Consider the following 6,975-nt stretch of genomic DNA (forward strand, 5'->3'; position numbering starts at 1 on the left):
CTCCCCATCTGTTTTGGGGGTAGGGACAGGGGTGGAACCCAGGGCCTCGCACATGCCATGCCCCCTTCCTCCTCCTAAATGAGTGAGGAACCCGAGGAACCCAGGACTCTGTCCTGCATGGCAACACAAGCACAGGGCAGAGGAAAGTCTTCTGGCCCCTTCCACCCCAGTCCTAACCCTGGGGGGTCTCTAAGTAACGAGGTCCCGGCTCCCTGGGGTGACCCTACCAAACCTGGTACCTGCCAGCTCTCTGGCGGGAAAGACGGTTTGTATTTTGTGCTGTAGTGAAGGATACAAGTGTGGACTTCAGATTCAGGTTGCCTGGGCTCTAATCCTGGCCCCGTGACAGTGGTAGTGGCAGCAGTGTAGACAAGTGAGCCCGGTAGAGGGCCCATTCAGTGGTGTGTGGCCACAAGCCACAGAAGTGGCCACACACAGGTCAGTGTGGGGCAGGACACAGTCACTGACCCGGGTTGGGCTCTGGGATCGGGTTGGCTGTTGTCATGACTGCTGTTACCCGAAGCTTTTTCCCAGGCTCTGTGCTAGGCTGGGAGAGACCCCAGGGTGGTGAGTCTGGCTTCTGTTCCCACTGCTGCAAGGCCAGGTGGTTTCTCACCAGCGTCTTGCACGTCTGGCCAAGAGAAAGTCACAGCGTTCCCAGGATGAGGACATTGAGTCCCTCTGTGAGGCCACAGAGCCAGGCTGGGCATCTGCAGGGCCAGCCCAAGAGCAGCTTCCTGGTGGGAAGAGCTGGGTGAATGAAGCAGGATTCTGAGGGACAGCAGAGTCCACCAGGATGGAGCAGACAAGGTGGGAGCCTTCTGACCTCTGTCACCTCCCAGTCACCCTCCCCTCCTCACCCCTCCACCCCGACTCTGGTGGCAGCCCGGAAATCACGCCTTGACTGAGAATACGGAATGGGATTCCTGGAGCTCCCTTTCTGGGGCTGATGGCAAGGGTCCCCCCCTTGGCTTCCGAAGGGTGCCAGCAGGAGAAAGCAGATGCCCCGGGCTGCCCCCACACTTGCAGCCCCTGTGGACGATGGGGAGCTCACTGAGGAGCCAGTGGGCTGGGCCTCAGATCCCCATGGGGAGGGCAAGACACTGCATGGGCCAGGCAGGCTGCGCTTGTACCCGAGGCTCCAGAGCTGCAGAGGAGCCTGGCCGGCCGCCCCTGCTCTCCCTGGCCGGGATACGAGGCCTCTGCTGGAGGCTGCCATCCACTGCTGCAAGCATCTGCGCCAACCAGCTGTCTGTCCTTCCTCCACTCCTCCTCCAGCTGCGCCTCCTGCCTCTTCCCAGCAGGGCTGTCCAAACGGGTGTGCAGATAGATGATTGGCAGACTCCAGGCCCGACAGACACCTACAGTCATCCTTGCCAGGTCCCAAGCAGGTCACCGGGGTGCCAGGCATCAAGAAGACCCAAGAGGAGCAAAGTCCTGTTTTAAAGATGGGCACCTCTGAGGGACGCGACTCCGCCCTGCGCAGGGACGGTGCTGACACCTGACTTCTGCCCTTCCTGGGCTCTGGTTCCCAGCAGAAAGAGAAGGGCCTAACTCACCTGGGTTTCGTCAGCGTCCACCTGGCTGGCAGCTCCGGCCAGACAGAGCGGGCGGGGTATAAAGACCTAAGAAGCTGCTGTTCCAGGGTGAGTGGGGGCTTAAAGCCGGACTGCGCTGTCTCACTGTGAGTTAAAAATCAGAAACAAGGCTTCATTGTCAGAGGAAAGAAAATGTGTACTTACGAGATAAAAGGGTTGTACTTACTTTTTAAACTGTATACAAATTATGCCCAGAACACACTGTCTGCATAACGTGAGCATCTCTAAGGCAAGCCCCTGCCTACACAGAAAGCTCTCTTTCACCAAACAATCTAGGTGTGAGCAGGAGGGAAACCAAAGAGCCTCACAGACTGAAATGAGGACCCAGAGGACCAGGCACACAGTTCAGAGGCACAGCGCCTGTGCTCAGAGCAAGCGTGAGGTCCTGAGTTCAATCCCTGATAACAAAAACAAAAAAAGATAAAACAAGGACTCAGAGAGTTGACTCACTTCTCCCCGTATACATATACACTGGGACCCGCAGTTTATCCGACTGCTTCTTTATATCCAGATGAAGAAGGCAAGGTCCTTTATGGTCAGAGACTATGTGCCCAGATCGGTGTTTGTTGAATGAATGCAGGAGTGAATGAATGAATGAACATGTGTTAATCCAACTATGGACGTTGAACTGTGAGGACATGCGCGGACATGTTCACATGTACATCCGGGTCATTTTACTACATGCACGTCTGTGCATGTCAGCATCACTAATGCATGCTTCTTCGCTTGACCATTTGTTTTTTAAATTTTTAAAGTACATGTTGGCATGACTGCACTCCTTGTGGGGAGCTGTCACATGCACAGCATGCATCTTAAGTCCTCTTTACCCCCCACCCGATCTCCTGGTCCCTTTGCTTTTTGCAAAAGATCTGTCTCCTTATTCCCTATCATCTCTATCTCACTTTGTTTATTTACACTTCAGGTCTCTTGTATAAGAGAAACCACACAATATTTAAGCTTGTGTGTCTGGTTTATTTCACTTAACATTGTGGAGTCGAGGGCATCCATTTTTCTATCAATGAGTCACTTTACCCTCCTGCGTGGCACAGGAGTGCTCCACGGTGCAGGGTTCCACGTTCCCCTTAACCCTTCATCTGTCGATGGGCCGTTTCCAAGATTTAGCTCTCATGAACTGTGCTGCTATAAACATGGCCTGCCTTTAACTCTACAGGACGAATATTTAGAACATATAAAGAACAAAAGAATGTAAACCCTCCTCCCAGAAAAAATAAAAGACCCGGTCAAAAAATGCACAACTAAAATGAACACAATTCTCAGAAAGAAAAGTAAAAATGGTCAGTGAGCACAAGAAAAAATGTCCAACATCTCCAGCCATTAGAGAAATGCAAATTAAGACATTACTGAGATTCCATTTTGTTCTAGAAAGAATGGCACTCATTAAAAAAATCAAATAATAACAAATGCTAGAGAAGCTGTAGGGGAAAAGGAACCCTCCAACCTTGTTGGTGAAAGTATAAACCAGTAATTATGGAAATCAGAATGGAGATGCTTCGAAAACCTAAAACTAGAAATTCCATCTGACCCGCTCCTCCCTTCCAGGTGTCCTGACCCTTCATTCTCAGAGATGCCCTAACTATGCCTTCCACAGCTTCCAGCTGATATACTTCTAGTGAAACACTCGGCATTGTGTTATTTTATTTTATAGATAAGGATTCAAAATATACATTGTAAACTCTCCAATCCTAGATGACTTTCATGTGTCAGTGCCCTAAGAAACAAAGTGTCCATGGTTAGATGAGTTTGGGAAATTTGGAATTAAATGGAGCTAAACAGTCTCTAAATGTGAGCTATCTCAGATACTTTAAATGCCAGGATGCGTGGTGACTAAATACGGACAGATACACAGTCTTTGTCATATTCCTTTGGCCCTGGGGTCCCTACATTGGGGAAGATTTTGCAGTAAATGCAGATAAAGTATAGCCTAGGAGAATTTTGTGGGTGAGAAGAATTCATCCTGGCTGGGGCTAGAGCTGGAGGCAGCCGGAGGCAGCCAGAGCTCAGTCAGTCAACGTGTAATTGTGAAGAGCCAGGCCTTGTGAGTGATCCAGGAGATACGAACATGCCAAGGAGAGAGCTTGCAACCTATCTCACCGTCTGGAAGAACCAGACAAGGAGCCAGGTGACACAGTGGGGAAGAGATTCAAAAAAGAATTCACCCTGAATTTGTCCATTTAGCCAGTACGAGCCCTGTGCATCTTTCTGTCACTGCGAAGAAATACCTGACACCTGCAGATTAGAGGAGGAGACGTTTATTTTTGGTTTATGGTTTCAACAGGTTCAGTCCATGGTCGGCTGCATCTAAGGCAGAAACGGCATCGTAGAAGGCTGTCACAGAGGAAATCTGTTCAAACCATGGCAGCCGGGAAGCAGAGGGACGGAGAAGAGCGGAGGTCAGAATAAACCCGCCAGGTCACACTCCAGTGACCAGCTCTCTCCTGTCTCCTCACAGCACATTCAACTATGAACTCCTCAGTGGCTTGGACACCAAAGACCTAAACCAAAATGTGCCCCTGCCAGGCTCTTATGCCAGGCACCACAGTGTGTGTGTGTGTGTGTGTGTGTGTGTGTGTGTGTGTGTATGTGTGTGTGTAGTAGCAGTAATTTACTAGTCAATCCAATAATGAGTCTCTTCTCCACAAAGCAGATCAATTTTGGCAGAAGCAAAACACCCCAGGAAGGAAGGGTCGAAGAAAAGGGCCACTCAGGCTCACAGGACACAGGGAACAGCAGGGACCAGCCAGCCCCTTCTGCCCTACTCGCCACAGGTGTGCTGTCTTTAGGGGCACGGGCGATCCCAGGGTGACAGATTGAAATGCCACCCTTTATCTCTCCCAGGGTAACTGGAATAATTCCAGGCCAGGTGAGAAAGGAAATTGAGCCAAACAAGGGCAAGGGTGGGGACAGAAAAAGTAAACAGGACAACAAATTCTAAGATATAGCGGCAGCCACCGAGCCCTGCTGAGCCCACAGGGAGAGTTCAGCATGGGACGTCATGTAGACGTTGAGAAGACTCATGGGACTTCTGCACCTTTGTAGAAGTTCAGGAGGATGTACGGCTTCTGGGATTTGCTTTGGGGGCTGTGGCACCCTAAACCATTTATTTTTTGAGACAGGATCTCACTGTGTAGCTCATGGTGGCCTTAAACTCACTCTATGGCTCAGGTTGGTCTCAAACTCATAGCGATCCTCCTACCTCAGCCTCCCAAGTGATGGGATTACAGCTGAGCATCATCACGCTTAGCATCATAGCACCCTAATATGCCCTGATTCACCCTCAAATTAAATAGCAGGCAATACCAATGCCATCTGCTCACAGGGTGTCTACGGCTGACTTCAGGTCTCCATGGTGGGGCTGGGAACTCAGCGTGACCCAAAAAACTCAACTGTTCACCCCCTGCTCCTTTATAGAAAAACAGTGCCATCCTTCGCTCTGGGCCACTGAGTCCCTAAGAAAAGCAAAGGAACCTTCTTGGGTTTGGATAAAGTCTGAAGTCTTTGACGCAACATCTGCGAAGTCCTGGCCGAGTCTCGACCCTCACCCTCAGTGTGACGCCCCCTCGTCCTTGCTCAACGCCTGCCAAAATCAGTCCCAAAAGCCGTCTGTGTGCACTTCTGCAGACTGTGCACTTCCCTTGGCTTTCAAGACACATACCTGGAGGTGAAATTCACGCCCAAAATGAGCCACTTTTGAATGCACAATTCAGTGGCTCTTAGGACATCGTCAGGTGTACCTGGCCCACGTCACTGCAGCCATTCCACAGTCACGTCCCCGGCCGCTGAGCAGGTCCTCCACCTTCCTCCACCCCACAGCCTCTGCTTCTGTCTCTGCGGATTCCCTGAACTTGGACGCTTCCCATACATGGAATCCCATACAACAGGCAGCCTCTTTGCAACTAGTGTTGACCGCTTAGCATGTGTTTGGGGTTCACCCACATTCTAGCCTGGACCAGAACTTCACTCTTTTTTTTTTTTTTTTAACAGCCAGCCACATAACGTTGACTCATTTACCCATTTTCCTCTTGACAGTTTTTGGTTGTTTCTACCTTTGGGTTATTGTGCAGCGCTGGTATAAACATTTGTGTCCAAGTAGCAATCTTTCAGAGCTTTGGGGCACGCACGGAGGAATGGAACTGCTGGATGGTTTGCTAATTTTATGCTTAACTTTTGGAGGGAGGACCAACCCATTCTCCACTGCAGGGATACGTTTTCAAGCCGCACCGGCAAAGCACAAGGGTTCCTGTTTGTCCACGTCTTCATCAATGCTGTGATTTTTTTCCTCCTCCTCCCCCTTCCCCTCCCCTCCCTTCCCTCTCCCGTCCCCTCCCCCCTCCCCTCCCCCTCCCCCTTCCCTCCCCTCCCCCTCCCCCTCCCCTCCCCCCCCCTCCTCCAAGCCTTGGGCTGCTTTTGCCACTGTAGCTTCCTTGGCTGGGCCTTTCCCCCTCATTCATCCATTTTCCGACAGCGCTACCTCTCCAAGTTCAACTCCGGGGCACAGGAAGCATTTTCTACCTCCAGCGCAGAGTCTGCGTCCTCCCATCTGTCTCCCCCCATCTGGAGTTTGTGCTTTCATTGTAACACACGCCACATCCTGTCTCACATGGCAGTCGGCATGCCTGCTCCCGTCTCTAATGACTTTACCTCCCCTAACGTAATGACACACAGCGACGGATGATCCGTCTCCCTTAGCAGGCCGTGAGGACCAGAGCCTCATGACCACGTCTGTCTTCAGCTTGCCGGAGCCGGGGTGCCTGCCACAGCAAATCCGCACAATTTCAGTGAACAAATAGATGGTCATTTTTGTGTATGTGAGCTTTTCCCACTTGAGTCATTCTTCTCAAGAGCACAGCAACTTTTCACCTTTGTGTTCGCAAAAGCTCAAAACCACTGCATCAAACACTACCCACTGAAAACCCCACTCTCAGATCACCCTCAGAACTAAAGCAAACCAACCCGAGATAGCCAGGATTGTTTTGAGGTTGGAATCTCCCAGGAGAGACGAGCAGCAGCAGAGACCTCCAGCCCTGGGAGCTCTTGAAAGACACACCCTGGAGCCCCAGGGAAGGAGCCCAGAGCCTGGTGTCCAGGTTTGCTCTTATTATTCTGTTGCAGTGCTGGAGACTTGGTGCTAGGCAAGCACTTTGTCACTGGGCTCCACCTCCCCCAGCCCTCTGGTATCAATTTGAAAGCTTGCTAGATGATTCTAATGCCCAGCTTGTCAGAACCAGAGTCCTGCTGAGTGCTCAAGGTGGGGGTTCTAGAATTTTCTAGAATTTTCCAGATAATGATGAAATGTGTTCCAAGCTCTAAGAATCTCAATGTCCACGAAAGGGGCTGGCAGTTGAACAAGTCTTGGAGG

The sequence above is a fragment of the Cavia porcellus genome, unplaced genomic scaffold (genome assembly GCF_034190915.1).
Source record: "Cavia porcellus strain 051 isolate PalLab524CR breed Dunkin Hartley unplaced genomic scaffold, mCavPor4.1 scaffold_16, whole genome shotgun sequence".
Lineage (NCBI taxonomy): Eukaryota > Metazoa > Chordata > Mammalia > Rodentia > Caviidae > Cavia > Cavia porcellus.